We start from the raw sequence: 15,971 nt of genomic DNA on the forward strand, positions 1-15,971 counted from the left end.
ACTAACAGTGGGGGCAGTGATTGAGCCTCAGGTGTGTCTCTGTACTGTGCTCCCCCTCCAGCACTGTATCTGTGTCATGTCTTGTTAGCGATGTTAGGAGCCCTCTCATTGCTCCCTGCTCTGTGCACTGTGAGTGATCTTACCTCTCTGCAGGATTTATTGAAGACTCCAGATCTCCCTGCCCTTTGTCTCTCTGGCTGACTAACCATCTTCAATGTGGTAATGTACGAGACACCCAGCATTTGGGAAGTCAATTGAGTCAGGAACTTTCTGGGAACCTACAGGAGACAGAGAGAGAGAGAGAATGGGAAATTAGGCTGATACAATGAGGGTTACATATGGAGAATGGCACAGAGTCCCATAGATATATGGAAAGTCCCAGTCTCCATCCCTGGCCTGTGCTGCTGCGTCTCTGTGGAGTGAACCATTTTGTTGCCTCAGGATCTGGAGTAGCTGCAAGAGCGAGACTCGCTGACAGAGGCAGCAATTAGACCCACACAGTGAGGGATACCACATGGAGAGATACTGAGTGATATCACCAGAGTGTTGTTATGCAGGAGCTCAATTGGAAGTGAAAGAAAATGGGGAACTGGCGCAGTTGGTAGTGTGGCCGAGCGGTCTAAGGCGCTGGATTTAGGTTCCAGTCTCGACAGGGGCGTGGGTTCGAATCCCACCACTGCCATTGCTGCTGATCGACTGCAACGGTGCAGCTTGTTGAAATGCTGTTGCCACCACTGATGTTGTTTCGTTCAGAACAAAATTCGATTTGTTTCCCTGGGAATTAACTGTCGAGTGGGAAAGTGACAAATTTCCTCTGCTGTCATGATCGTGTTCGTCTCCCGCGTGGAAAATTGCAAACATCTCTACTGTTGCTTTACGTTCCAAGCATGTTGAGATTTTACTGGAACCGAATGGTGACTGCTATTTCATCGCTGTTGTGAAACAAAGTCCTGCGGTGAGTCGATTCATCGTTATTTGGCTTTCTGGCGAGTGGGAAAATCGTTCCGATGAATTTTGATGTCATATGCTATTGAATTTCTCCAATTTCCTTCGTTTCTGTCCCGGAGACCCCTGAAGGGAAAGGTAATCTAATCGAGACTGTGATTGGTGAAATTCACTTTTTGTGGCCCATTCTTATTATGTTCTTTCTTTCTCTCTTTTCAGCATTGTCTGTGATATGGTGGTGCACTGAGGCTCAAGTATCATTGAAAAGTAATTTGGAATTGCCCTGTTGTTAGTTGTGAGATTACTTTACGGCTCATGCCCTCGGAGTGTCTCACATTTAGCATTCATGCTCACTGTATCTGAAAATGCATTTGGTTTGCCAGTTTTGTTTGTGTTGCGTGCCAAATGTTTTCTGTTTTGCGATTCGTTCAATACATTACGAATTAACAGGCTTTCTGAGGTAATTTCCAGCTGCCAAAACTCCTCAACTGAGAATCTGGGAAAATTTCACAGAGTATGGTCAGTCGCAGCAAAAGTAAGGAAGTCCTTCGTTTCTGCAGTGTTTCACAATACTACCTTTCCAGTGAGCAGTCGAACAGACTAAATGATTGTGCCACAGACTGCGACGGCCAGCTCGGCTAAAAAGTTATCCTTTTAAAGCCGGTGTAAGCAACACAACGTTATTGGGCTACACCGCGTGAAAACAGATACCTCGGTGTATCTCGTCCATGCATACCACACAGCCAAAATTAAACAACTCCCATGAAACAACGAGCATTTGGAAACAGAAAGGTGAAAGGTAGAACGTCTTCAACTTTCAGTGTCGGATACCACTGAGCTGCAGCAGGGGCGGCTGTGGGCTTGTTTCTGTAGCATAGTGATCAGCACGTTCACCTTTCGCAAGATAGGTTCCCGCGGTCGAAACTGTTTTGATCTTCATCTGCAGCCTTTTACATGGACAAGAACGGAGCTTTCCTGCTTGCTTTCCCATCTGCAAACCTGCCTTCGAATTTGCTTGAACAAATCTGCTCTCGTAGTGAAATGCAATGCATTTCCATTTGATTACTGTGCAGAGCATTGTAAAGATATTCTACAAACTGCTTCTGATCATGTGCCATTCAGTTTGAGAGTGTAGTTACCGATCCTTCCACGAAGAGCAATACTGCATTTGCATTCCTTGCTGAGGCGGCCCGGTTCAAAGACAGGGAAGAAGGTGATGCGCTGGTGTCACAGTGCACCACGGATTCCTGAACTATTCTGTCTGCCAAATGTACCCCAAAGTCGTATCTGAAAGGCCTCATTTGGAAGCTGTCTGTCGTTATTCAAAGTGCGAGAATTGGCACCAGAGGTCCTGCATCATGTTTTGGAGCAGTTCGCACGTTAGTGGCTCATTCAATCAGCAACAGCAATGAAAGAAATTGCACTCTCAGAGGAAGCTCTGGACCTGTGCTTTCAAAGCTAGCATTAAGGTGCGCCCCGAGATCTAAGCCATGTTGGAATTTAAACGGAGGAATCGACAAAGAGGCTGCAGAATAAGATCGCATCCTTTTGGTTTTCATTAAATCACTGATGAGCAGGAAAATGTAAACGGGGAGAGCGACTGGGAAAGTGAGGCAGTTGCAGCTCTGTTGAAACTCCTTCTTTTTGAGTCACTCAGCAACAAGAGGCGTGAAGGTGACTCAGGCGTGAGAGCTCTTCACATCGAGAACAAAAAGCAATCAAGTGCAGTTAGCACCACTCCCGGAGTGGGGGTGGGGTGAGATAATTAGCTTTTGATTTCAGTTCCTCTGTTCAGAAACTGCCTTTTAAATTGAGGTGAACAGAAACTGCATTTCTAATAAGCACCATGGAATTTAGCAAGATTTTTTGAGTCGCTTCTCGTCGATTCCCACGCAGGTTTCCAACTCAGTTGATGTCGATGTGGCTCATGTCCAGGTGTGAACATCCCTGCAGCCAATTGCATAAAAGGCAAGGAAAGTGGCATCTCGAACTGGCCCCGAGGTCAGAGCATCCTCACAATGTGATCGGTCGTTCTCGGATTGTAATGCTACCTCCGGTGTTAGTGTGGAGAACATTCTTTGGGACTATTATTCTACAAAACAGACACAGTGACTGAAACTATGCTGCACGGTATGATGTGGAACACGGCCTGCTCAGCTTTGTTTATTTTCCCTGTAGTCCGGTGTGTTTCATGTTCCGTGTAAACGTGAAAGTTGTCCTATTTCGAGCAATGGGTGAAATCATTTAGCAAAGTAAGAATCGAAATTGCAGTAATGTCAAGCAGTTCATGGTTATTTGACCAAATCATAAGCGAACATGTATGCTCACGCACTCACAGATACATTTGTAGTTGAAAAGAGTCTGAGAAGATAGCCTCAGCTTACCATTGATTTTTATCCGGATTGATGGGCTATCATTATCTGCTGCGAAATTGATATTGTAGCCGGGCACATCCACGCAGCCGTGCGAGTCCGAGAGGGATCATGGAACCCTTTTCACTTGACTTTCCATCTGTTGTTATGCAGGAGCTCAATTGGAAGTGAAAGAAAATGGGGAACTGGCGCAGTTGGTAGTGTGGCCGAGCGGTCTAAGGCGCTGGATTTAGGTTTCAGTCTCGACAGGGGCGTGGGTTCGAATCCCACCACTGCTATTGCTGCTGATCGACTGCAACGGTGCAGCTTGTTGAAATGCTGTTGCCACCACTGATGTTGTTTCGTTCAGAACAAAATTCGATTTGTTTCCCTGGGAATTAACTGTCGAGTGGGAAAGTGCCAAATTTCCTCTGCTGTCATGATCGTGTTCGTCTCCCGCGTGGAAAATTGCAAACATCTCTACTGTTGCTTTACGTTCCAAGCATGTTGAGATTTTACTGGAACCGAATGGTGACTGCTATTTCATCGCTGTTGTGAAACAAAGTCCTGCGGTGAGTCGATTCATCGTTATTTGGCTTTCTGGCGAGTGGGAAAATCGTTCCGATGAATTTTGATGTCATATGCTATTGAATTTCTCCAATTTCCTTCGTTTCTGTCCCGGAGACCCCTGAAGGGAAAGGTAATCTAATCGAGACTGTGATTGGTGAAATTCACTTTTTGTGGCCCATTCTTATTATGTTCTTTCTTTCTCTCTTTTCAGCATTGTCTGTGATATGGTGGTGCACTGAGGCTCAAGTATCATTGAAAAGTAATTTGGAATTGCCCTGTTGTTAGTTGTGAGATTACTTTACGGCTCATTCCCTCGGAGTGTCTCAGATTTAGCATTCATGCTCACTGTATCTGAAAATGCATTTGGTTTGCCAGTTTTGTTTGTGTTGCGTGCCAAATGTTTTCTGTTTTGCGATTCGTTCAATACATTACGAATTAACAGGCTTTCTGAGGTAATTTCCAGCTGCCAAAACTCCTCAACTGAGAATCTGGGAAAATTTCACAGAGTATGGTCAGTCGCAGCAAAAGTAAGGAAGTCCTTCGTTTCTGCAGTGTTTCACAATACTACCTATCCAGTGAGCAGTCGAACAGACTAAATGATTGTGCCACAGACTGCGACGGCCAGCTCGGCTAAAAAGTTATCCTTTTAAAGCCGGTGTAAGCAACACAACGTTATTGGGCTACACCGCGTGAAAACAGATACCTCGGTGTATCTCGTCCATGCATACCACACAGCCAAAATTAAACAACTCCCATGAAACAACGAGCATTTGGAAACAGAAAGGTGAAAGGTAGAACGTCTTCAACTTTCAGTGTCGGATACCACTGAGCTGCAGCAGGGGCGGCTGTGGGCTTGTTTCTGTAGCATAGTGATCAGCACGTTCACCTTCCGCAAGATAGGTTCCCGCGGTCGAAACTGTTTTGTTCTTCATCTGCAGCCTTTTACATGGACAAGAACGGAGCTTTCCTGCTTGCTTTCCCATCTGCAAACCTGCCTTCGAATTTGCTTGAACAAATCTGCTCTCGTAGTGAAATGCAATGCATTTCCATTTGATTACTGTGCAGAGCATTGTAAAGATATTCTACAAACTGCTTCTGATCATGTGCCATTCAGTTTGAGAGTGTAGTTACCGATCCTTCCACGAAGAGCAATACTGCATTTGCATTCCTTGCTGAGGCGGCCCGGTTCAAAGACAGGGAAGAAGGTGATGCGCTGGTGTCACAGTGCACCACGGATTCCTGAACTATTCTGTCTGCCAAATGTACCCCAAAGTCGTATCTGAAAGGCCTCATTTGGAAGCTGTCTGTCGTTATTCAAAGTGCGAGAATTGGCACCAGAGGTCCTGCATCATGTTTTGGAGCAGTTCGCACGTTAGTGGCTCATTCAATCAGCAACAGCAATGAAAGAAATTGCACTCTCAGAGGAAGCTCTGGACCTGTGCTTTCAAAGCTAGCATTAAGGTGCGCCCCGAGATCTAAGCCATGTTGGAATTTAAACGGAGGAATCGACAAAGAGGCTGCAGAATAAGATCGCATCCTTTTGGTTTTCATTAAATCACTGATGAGCAGGAAAATGTAAACGGGGAGAGCGACTGGGAAAGTGAGGCAGTTGCAGCTCTGTTGAAACTCCTTCTTTTTTGAGTCACTCAGCAACAAGAGGCGTGAAGGTGACTCAGGCGTGAGAGCTCTTCACATCGAGAACAAAAAGCAATCAAGTGCAGTTAGCACCACTCCCGGAGTGGGGGTGGGGTGAGATAATTAGCTTTTGATTTCAGTTCCTCTGTTCAGAAACTGCCTTTTAAATTGAGGTGAACAGAAACTGCATTTCTAATAAGCACCATGGAATTTAGCAAGATTTTTTGAGTCGCTTCTCGTCGATTCCCACGCAGGTTTCCAACTCAGTTGATGTCGATGTGGCTCATGTCCAGGTGTGAACATCCCTGCAGCCAATTGCATAAAAGGCAAGGAAAGTGGCATCTCGAACTGGCCCCGAGGTCAGAGCATCCTCACAATGTGATCGGTCGTTCTCGGATTGTAATGCTACCTCCGGTGTTAGTGTGGAGAACATTCTTTGGGACTATTATTCTACAAAACAGACACAGTGACTGAAACTATGCTGCACGGTATGATGTGGAACACGGCCTGCTCAGCTTTGTTTATTTTCCCTGTAGTCCGGTGTGTTTCATGTTCCGTGTAAACGTGAAAGTTGTCCTATTTCGAGCAATGGGTGAAATCATTTAGCAAAGTAAGAATCGAAATTGCAGTAATGTCAAGCAGTTCATGGTTATTTGACCAAATCATAAGCGAACATGTATGCTCACGCACTCACAGATACATTTGTAGTTGAAAAGAGTCTGAGAAGATAGCCTCAGCTTACCATTGATTTTTATCCGGATTGATGGGCTATCATTATCTGCTGCGAAATTGATATTGTAGCCGGGCACATCCACGCAGCCGTGCGAGTCCGAGAGGGATCATGGAACCCTTTTCACTTGACTTTCCATCTGTTGTTATGCAGGAGCTCAATTGGAAGTGAAAGAAAATGGGGAACTGGCGCAGTTGGTAGTGTGGCCGAGCGGTCTAAGGCGCTGGATTTAGGTTTCAGTCTCGACAGGGGCGTGGGTTCGAATCCCACCACTGCTATTGCTGCTGATCGACTGCAACGGTGCAGCTTGTTGAAATGCTGTTGCCACCACTGATGTTGTTTCGTTCAGAACAAAATTCGATTTGTTTCCCTGGGAATTAACTGTCGAGTGGGAAAGTGCCAAATTTCCTCTGCTGTCATGATCGTGTTCGTCTCCCGCGTGGAAAATTGCAAACATCTCTACTGTTGCTTTACGTTCCAAGCATGTTGAGATTTTACTGGAACCGAATGGTGACTGCTATTTCATCGCTGTTGTGAAACAAAGTCCTGCGGTGAGTCGATTCATCGTTATTTGGCTTTCTGGCGAGTGGGAAAATCGTTCCGATGAATTTTGATGTCATATGCTATTGAATTTCTCCAATTTCCTTCGTTTCTGTCCCGGAGACCCCTGAAGGGAAAGGTAATCTAATCGAGACTGTGATTGGTGAAATTCACTTTTTGTGGCCCATTCTTATTATGTTCTTTCTTTCTCTCTTTTCAGCATTGTCTGTGATATGGTGGTGCACTGAGGCTCAAGTATCATTGAAAAGTAATTTGGAATTGCCCTGTTGTTAGTTGTGAGATTACTTTACGGCTCATGCCCTCGGAGTGTCTCACATTTAGCATTCATGCTCACTGTATCTGAAAATGCATTTGGTTTGCCAGTTTTGTTTGTGTTGCGTGCCAAATGTTTTCTGTTTTGCGATTCGTTCAATACATTACGAATTAACAGGCTTTCTGAGGTAATTTCCAGCTGCCAAAACTCCTCAACTGAGAATCTGGGAAAATTTCACAGAGTATGGTCAGTCGCAGCAAAAGTAAGGAAGTCCTTCGTTTCTGCAGTGTTTCACAATACTACCTTTCCAGTGAGCAGTCGAACAGACTAAATGATTGTGCCACAGACTGCGACGGCCAGCTCGGCTAAAAAGTTATCCTTTTAAAGCCGGTGTAAGCAACACAACGTTATTGGGCTACACCGCGTGAAAACAGATACCTCGGTGTATCTCGTCCATGCATACCACACAGCCAAAATTAAACAACTCCCATGAAACAACGAGCATTTGGAAACAGAAAGGTGAAAGGTAGAACGTCTTCAACTTTCAGTGTCGGATACCACTGAGCTGCAGCAGGGGCGGCTGTGGGCTTGTTTCTGTAGCATAGTGATCAGCACGTTCACCTTCCGCAAGATAGGTTCCCGCGGTCGAAACTGTTTTGTTCTTCATCTGCAGCCTTTTACATGGACAAGAACGGAGCTTTCCTGCTTGCTTTCCCATCTGCAAACCTGCCTTCGAATTTGCTTGAACAAATCTGCTCTCGTAGTGAAATGCAATGCATTTCCATTTGATTACTGTGCAGAGCATTGTAAAGATATTCTACAAACTGCTTCTGATCATGTGCCATTCAGTTTGAGAGTGTAGTTACCGATCCTTCCACGAAGAGCAATACTGCATTTGCATTCCTTGCTGAGGCGGCCCGGTTCAAAGACAGGGAAGAAGGTGATGCGCTGGTGTCACAGTGCACCACGGATTCCTGAACTATTCTGTCTGCCAAATGTACCCCAAAGTCGTATCTGAAAGGCTTCATTTGGAAGCTGTCTGTCGTTATTCAAAGTGCGAGAATTGGCACCAGAGGTCCTGCATCATGTTTTGGAGCAGTTCGCACGTTAGTGGCTCATTCAATCAGCAACAGCAATGAAAGAAATTGCACTCTCAGAGGAAGCTCTGGACCTGTGCTTTCAAAGCTAGCATTAAGGTGCGCCCCGAGATCTAAGCCATGTTGGAATTTAAACGGAGGAATCGACAAAGAGGCTGCAGAATAAGATCGCATCCTTTTGGTTTTCATTAAATCACTGATGAGCAGGAAAATGTAAACGGGGAGAGCGACTGGGAAAGTGAGGCAGTTGCAGCTCTGTTGAAACTCCTTCTTTTTGAGTCACTCAGCAACAAGAGGCGTGAAGGTGACTCAGGCGTGAGAGCTCTTCACATCGAGAACAAAAAGCAATCAAGTGCAGTTAGCACCACTCCCGGAGTGGGGGTGGGGTGAGATAATTAGCTTTTGATTTCAGTTCCTCTGTTCAGAAACTGCCTTTTAAATTGAGGTGAACAGAAACTGCATTTCTAATAAGCACCATGGAATTTAGCAAGATTTTTTGAGTCGCTTCTCGTCGATTCCCACGCAGGTTTCCAACTCAGTTGATGTCGATGTGGCTCATGTCCAGGTGTGAACATCCCTGCAGCCAATTGCATAAAAGGCAAGGAAAGTGGCATCTCGAACTGGCCCCGAGGTCAGAGCATCCTCACAATGTGATCGGTCGTTCTCGGATTGTAATGCTACCTCCGGTGTTAGTGTGGAGAACATTCTTTGGGACTATTATTCTACAAAACAGACACAGTGACTGAAACTATGCTGCACGGTATGATGTGGAACACGGCCTGCTCAGCTTTGTTTATTTTCCCTGTAGTCCGGTGTGTTTCATGTTCCGTGTAAACGTGAAAGTTGTCCTATTTCGAGCAATGGGTGAAATCATTTAGCAAAGTAAGAATCGAAATTGCAGTAATGTCAAGCAGTTCATGGTTATTTGACCAAATCATAAGCGAACATGTATGCTCACGCACTCACAGATACATTTGTAGTTGAAAAGAGTCTGAGAAGATAGCCTCAGCTTACCATTGATTTTTATCCGGATTGATGGGCTATCATTATCTGCTGCGAAATTGATATTGTAGCCGGGCACATCCACGCAGCCGTGCGAGTCCGAGAGGGATCATGGAACCCTTTTCACTTGACTTTCCATCTGTTGTTATGCAGGAGCTCAATTGGAAGTGAAAGAAAATGGGGAACTGGCGCATTTGGTAGTGTGGCCGAGCGGTCTAAGGCGCTGGATTTAGGTTTCAGTCTCGACAGGGGCGTGGGTTCGAATCCCACCACTGCTATTGCTGCTGATCGACTGCAACGGTGCAGCTTGTTGAAATGCTGTTGCCACCACTGATGTTGTTTCGTTCAGAACAAAATTCGATTTGTTTCCCTGGGAATTAACTGTCGAGTGGGAAAGTGCCAAATTTCCTCTGCTGTCATGATCGCGTTCGTCTCCCGCGTGGAAAATTGCAAACATCTCTACTGTTGCTTTACGTTCCAAGCATGTTGAGATTTTACTGGAACCGAATGGTGACTGCTATTTCATCGCTGTTGTGAAACAAAGTCCTGCGGTGAGTCGATTCATCGTTATTTGGCTTTCTGGCGAGTGGGAAAATCGTTCCGATGAATTTTGATGTCATATGCTATTGAATTTCTCCAATTTCCTTCGTTTCTGTCCCGGAGACCCCTGAAGGGAAAGGTAATCTAATCGAGACTGTGATTGGTGAAATTCACTTTTTGTGGCCCAGACTGCGACGGCCAGCTCGGCTAAAAAGTTATCCTTTTAAAGCCGGTGTAAGCAACACAACGTTATTGGGCTACACCGCGTGAAAACAGATACTTCGGTGTATCTCGTCCATGCATACCACACAGCCAAAATTAAACAACTCCCATGAAACAACGAGCATTTGGAAACAGAAAGGTGAAAGGTAGAACGTCTTCAACTTTCAGTGTCGGATACCACTGAGCTGCAGCAGGGGCGGCTGTGGGCTTGTTTCTGTAGCATAGTGATCAGCACGTTCACCTTCCGCAAGATAGGTTCCCGCGGTCGAAACTGTTTTGTTCTTCATCTGCAGCCTTTTACATGGACAAGAACGGAGCTTTCCTGCTTGCTTTCCCATCTGCAAACCTGCCTTCGAATTTGCTTGAACAAATCTGCTCTCGTAGTGAAATGCAATGCATTTCCATTTGATTACTGTGCAGAGCATTGTAAAGATATTCTACAAACTGCTTCTGATCATGTGCCATTCAGTTTGAGAGTGTAGTTACCGATCCTTCCACGAAGAGCAATACTGCATTTGCATTCCTTGCTGAGGCGGCCCGGTTCAAAGACAGGGAAGAAGGTGATGCGCTGGTGTCACAGTGCACCACGGATTCCTGAACTATTCTGTCTGCCAAATGTACCCCAAAGTCGTATCTGAAAGGCCTCATTTGGAAGCTGTCTGTCGTTATTCAAAGTGCGAGAATTGGCACCAGAGGTCCTGCATCATGTTTTGGAGCAGTTCGCACGTTAGTGGCTCATTCAATCAGCAACAGCAATGAAAGAAATTGCACTCTCAGAGGAAGCTCTGGACCTGTGCTTTCAAAGCTAGCATTAAGGTGCGCCCCGAGATCTAAGCCATGTTGGAATTTAAACGGAGGAATCGACAAAGAGGCTGCAGAATAAGATCGCATCCTTTTGGTTTTCATTAAATCACTGATGAGCAGGAAAATGTAAACGGGGAGAGCGACTGGGAAAGTGAGGCAGTTGCAGCTCTGTTGAAACTCCTTCTTTTTGAGTCACTCAGCAACAAGAGGCGTGAAGGTGACTCAGGCGTGAGAGCTCTTCACATCGAGAACAAAAAGCAATCAAGTGCAGTTAGCACCACTCCCGGAGTGGGGGTGGGGTGAGATAATTAGCTTTTGATTTCAGTTCCTCTGTTCAGAAACTGCCTTTTAAATTGAGGTGAACAGAAACTGCATTTCTAATAAGCACCATGGAATTTAGCAAGATTTTTTGAGTCGCTTCTCGTCGATTCCCACGCAGGTTTCCAACTCAGTTGATGTCGATGTGGCTCATGTCCAGGTGTGAACATCCCTGCAGCCAATTGCATAAAAGGCAAGGAAAGTGGCATCTCGAACTGGCCCCGAGGTCAGAGCATCCTCACAATGTGATCGGTCGTTCTCGGATTGTAATGCTACCTCCGGTGTTAGTGTGGAGAACATTCTTTGGGACTATTATTCTACAAAACAGACACAGTGACTGAAACTATGCTGCACGGTATGATGTGGAACACGGCCTGCTCAGCTTTGTTTATTTTCCCTGTAGTCCGGTGTGTTTCATGTTCCGTGTAAACGTGAAAGTTGTCCTATTTCGAGCAATGGGTGAAATCATTTAGCAAAGTAAGAATCGAAATTGCAGTAATGTCAAGCAGTTCATGGTTATTTGACCAAATCATAAGCGAACATGTATGCTCACGCACTCACAGATACATTTGTAGTTGAAAAGAGTCTGAGAAGATAGCCTCAGCTTACCATTGATTTTTATCCGGATTGATGGGCTATCATTATCTGCTGCGAAATTGATATTGTAGCCGGGCACATCCACGCAGCCGTGCGAGTCCGAGAGGGATCACGGAACCCTTTTCACTTGACTTTCCATCTGTTGTTATGCAGGAGCTCAATTGGAAGTGAAAGAAAATGGGGAACTGGCGCAGTTGGTAGTGTGGCCGAGCGGTCTAAGGCGCTGGATTTAGGTTCCAGTCTCGACAGGGGCGTGGGTTCGAATCCCACCACTGCCATTTCTGCTGATCGACTGCAACGGTGCAGCTTGTTGAAATGCTGTTGCCACCACTGATGTTGTTTCGTTCAGAACAAAATTCGATTTGTTTCCCTGGGAATTAACTGTCGAGTGGGAAAGTGCCAAATTTCCTCTGCTGTCATGATCGTGTTCGTCTCCCGCGTGGAAAATTGCAAACATCTCTACTGTTGCTTTACGTTCCAAGCATGTTGAGATTTTACTGGAACCGAATGGTGACTGCTATTTCATCGCTGTTGTGAAACAAAGTCCTGCGGTGAGTCGATTCATCGTTATTTGGCTTTCTGGCGAGTGGGAAAATCGTTCCGATGAATTTTGATGTCATATGCTATTGAATTTCTCCAATTTCCTTCGTTTCTGTCCCGGAGACCCCTGAAGGGAAAGGTAATCTAATCGAGACTGTGATTGGTGAAATTCACTTTTTGTGGCCCATTCTTATTATGTTCTTTCTTTCTCTCTTTTCAGCATTGTCTGTGATATGGTGGTGCACTGAGTCTCAAGTATCATTGAAAAGTAATTTGGAATTGCCCTGTTGTTAGTTGTGAGATTACTTTACGGCTCATGCCCTCGGAGTGTCTCACATTTAGCATTCATGCATTTGGTTTGCCAGTTTTGTTTGTGTTGCGTGCCAAATGTTTTCTGTTTTGCGATTCGTTCAATACATTACGAATTAACAGGCTTTCTGAGGTAATTTCCAGCTGCAAAAACTCCTCAACTGAGAATCTGGGAAAATTTCACAGAGTATGGTCAGTCGGAGCAAAAGTAAGGAAGTCCTTCGTTTCTGCAGTGTTTCACAATACTACCTTTCCAGTGAGCAGTCGAACAGACTAAATGATTGTGCCACAGACTGCGACGGCCAGCTCGGCTAAAAAGTTATCCTTTTAAAGCCGGTGTAAGCAACACAACGTTATTGGGCTACACCGCGTGAAAACAGATACTTCGGTGTATCTCGTCCATGCATACCACACAGCCAAAATTAAACAACTCCCATGAAACAACGAGCATTTGGAAACAGAAAGGTGAAAGGTAGAACGTCTTCAACTTTCAGTGTCGGATACCACTGAGCTGCAGCAGGGGCGGCTGTGGGCTTGTTTCTGTAGCATAGTGATCAGCACGTTCACCTTCCGCAAGATAGGTTCCCGCGGTCGAAACTGTTTTGTTCTTCATCTGCAGCCTTTTACATGGACAAGAACGGAGCTTTCCTGCTTGCTTTCCCATCTGCAAACCTGCCTTCGAATTTGCTTGAACAAATCTGCTCTCGTAGTGAAATGCAATGCATTTCCATTTGATTACTGTGCAGAGCATTGTAAAGATATTCTACAAACTGCTTCTGATCATGTGCCATTCAGTTTGAGAGTGTAGTTACCGATCCTTCCACGAAGAGCAATACTGCATTTGCATTCCTTGCTGAGGCGGCCCGGTTCAAAGACAGGGAAGAAGGTGATGCGCTGGTGTCACAGTGCACCACGGATTCCTGAACTATTCTGTCTGCCAAATGTACCCCAAAGTCGTATCTGAAAGGCTTCATTTGGAAGCTGTCTGTCGTTATTCAAAGTGCGAGAATTGGCACCAGAGGTCCTGCATCATGTTTTGGAGCAGTTCGCACGTTAGTGGCTCATTCAATCAGCAACAGCAATGAAAGAAATTGCACTCTCAGAGGAAGCTCTGGACCTGTGCTTTCAAAGCTAGCATTAAGGTGCGCCCCGAGATCTAAGCCATGTTGGAATTTAAACGGAGGAATCGACAAAGAGGCTGCAGAATAAGATCGCATCCTTTTGGTTTTCATTAAATCACTGATGAGCAGGAAAATGTAAACGGGGAGAGCGACTGGGAAAGTGAGGCAGTTGCAGCTCTGTTGAAACTCCTTCTTTTTTGAGTCACTCAGCAACAAGAGGCGTGAAGGTGACTCAGGCGTGAGAGCTCTTCACATCGAGAACAAAAAGCAATCAAGTGCAGTTAGCACCACTCCCGGAGTGGGGGTGGGGTGAGATAATTAGCTTTTGATTTCAGTTCCTCTGTTCAGAAACTGCCTTTTAAATTGAGGTGAACAGAAACTGCATTTCTAATAAGCACCATGGAATTTAGCAAGATTTTTTGAGTCGCTTCTCGTCGATTCCCACGCAGGTTTCCAACTCAGTTGATGTCGATGTGGCTCATGTCCAGGTGTGAACATCCCTGCAGCCAATTGCATAAAAGGCAAGGAAAGTGGCATCTCGAACTGGCCCCGAGGTCAGAGCATCCTCACAATGTGATCGGTCGTTCTCGGATTGTAATGCTACCTCCGGTGTTAGTGTGGAGAACATTCTTTGGGACTATTATTCTACAAAACAGACACAGTGACTGAAACTATGCTGCACGGTATGATGTGGAACACGGCCTGCTCAGCTTTGTTTATTTTCCCTGTAGTCCGGTGTGTTTCATGTTCCGTGTAAACGTGAAAGTTGTCCTATTTCGAGCAATGGGTGAAATCATTTAGCAAAGTAAGAATCGAAATTGCAGTAATGTCAAGCAGTTCATGGTTATTTGACCAAATCATAAGCGAACATGTATGCTCACGCACTCACAGATACATTTGTAGTTGAAAAGAGTCTGAGAAGATAGCCTCAGCTTACCATTGATTTTTATCCGGATTGATGGGCTATCATTATCTGCTGCGAAATTGATATTGTAGCCGGGCACATCCACGCAGCCGTGCGAGTCCGAGAGGGATCATGGAACCCTTTTCACTTGACTTTGCATGTGTTGTTATTGGTGGAGCACAATTAGAAATGCAAGAAAATGGGGTGGTTGATTGCTTGGTAGTGTGGCCGAGCGGTCTAAGGCACTGGATTCTACTTCCAAACCTGCAAGGTGGGTGTGTTCAAATTTCCCTCTCTGTCGTTTCAGCTGTTCAACTCCACTGCTGCTCCCTTTGTTGAAATGCTGCTTTGATCCCTGCTGCATTTTTGTTCAAACTAACGTAGTTTAGCTTCCCCGGGAATTAACTGTGGTGTGGAATCGTGCTGAGTTTTGCAAAGTTTCTCAGCTGTCATGACGGTGTTCACCTCCCGGGCAGAATGCCACAAACAGCTCGACTGATGCTTTATGTCTCAGGCAAGTTGAGTTGTTACTCGACAAGAATGGAGACTGTCATTTCATCGCTGTTGTTAAACAAACTCCTGCGGTGAGTCGATTCATCGTGATTTGGCTTTCTGATGAATTGGAAAATCATTCCAGTGAATATGTTATTGAGTTTCTCCCATTTCCTTCATTTCCGTCCTGGAGACAGCGGCGTTTGAAATCATAATTGATCCGTGCCCTGGCTACAGTCTGCGAACACATTCCCATTCTGCTCCCCTAACAACAAACTGTGCATCGTTCCCCACTCTTTTCTCACATGAAAGACCTGTAGCCACATCTCGTGACTGTTCTCTGGCCGAGTTCTGTACTCCTAGCAATGACTTGTGACTCAGTCCTCCCTATTTCCCTCGTAACGGCTGAAACCTCACCCCGACTCTGTTCTCCTCCCAACTGCCTGTGACGGCATCCCCGCTGCACATCGATCACAAGAGCCTTCCCCATACTCTACCCCTCGCAACGGCCTGTGAACCCATTCCCATTTTGTTCTTCTCGTAATGGCCAATGAACCCATCCTCATTCTTTTCTCGCAGCAACGGCTGGGAAATCCATTTCAACTCTCTTCTACCACCAACGACGTGTGATCCCATCCGCACTGTGATGTCCATGGTCTGTGTATCCATATGCACGATTGTTCTCAGAGCCACGGTCTGTGAACCCATTCTCATCCTGCTTCCCTATCAATTTTCTGAACCCAACCCCACGTTTTTCTCCCATCAACGATCTGTAATCCAGGCATTGGCCTGTGATCCCGTTTCGTGACTGTTTTCGTAGCAATATGATGTGATCCCAGCCCCATTTTGCTTACGTCGCAACAACGTGTAACTCAATCCCCACTCTGCCTCCCCAGGAATTACCTGTGAAACATTCCCCACTCTGTTCTACGACTGATGGCCTGTTAAATCATTCTGTTCCCTATCAAGAACTTGCAACC

General features: G+C 45.6%; 5 non-coding genes across 5 annotated transcripts; all 5 read left to right on the forward strand.

Annotated features, from left to right (window-relative positions):
* The first annotated feature begins 600 nt into the window (after positions 1-600).
* Positions 601-682, forward strand: trnal-uag (transfer RNA leucine (anticodon UAG)). The gene has a single exon. It is a non-coding gene; the product is annotated as a tRNA-Leu (tRNA).
* Positions 683-3,513: 2,831 nt separating this feature from the next.
* On the forward strand, positions 3,514-3,595 carry trnal-uag (transfer RNA leucine (anticodon UAG)). The gene has a single exon. It is a non-coding gene; the product is annotated as a tRNA-Leu (tRNA).
* Positions 3,596-6,427: 2,832 nt separating this feature from the next.
* Positions 6,428-6,509, forward strand: trnal-uag (transfer RNA leucine (anticodon UAG)). Its single transcript has one exon. It is a non-coding gene; the product is annotated as a tRNA-Leu (tRNA).
* Positions 6,510-9,340: 2,831 nt separating this feature from the next.
* trnal-uag (transfer RNA leucine (anticodon UAG)) lies at positions 9,341-9,422 on the forward strand. The gene has a single exon. It is a non-coding gene; the product is annotated as a tRNA-Leu (tRNA).
* A 2,399-nt stretch (positions 9,423-11,821) lies between these two features.
* trnal-uag (transfer RNA leucine (anticodon UAG)) lies at positions 11,822-11,903 on the forward strand. Its single transcript has one exon. It is a non-coding gene; the product is annotated as a tRNA-Leu (tRNA).
* The last annotated feature ends 4,068 nt before the right edge of the window (positions 11,904-15,971 follow it).

This window comes from Hemiscyllium ocellatum, unplaced genomic scaffold (assembly GCF_020745735.1).
Source record: "Hemiscyllium ocellatum isolate sHemOce1 unplaced genomic scaffold, sHemOce1.pat.X.cur. scaffold_459_pat_ctg1, whole genome shotgun sequence".
In the NCBI taxonomy this organism is placed as follows: Eukaryota; Metazoa; Chordata; class Chondrichthyes; order Orectolobiformes; family Hemiscylliidae; genus Hemiscyllium; species Hemiscyllium ocellatum.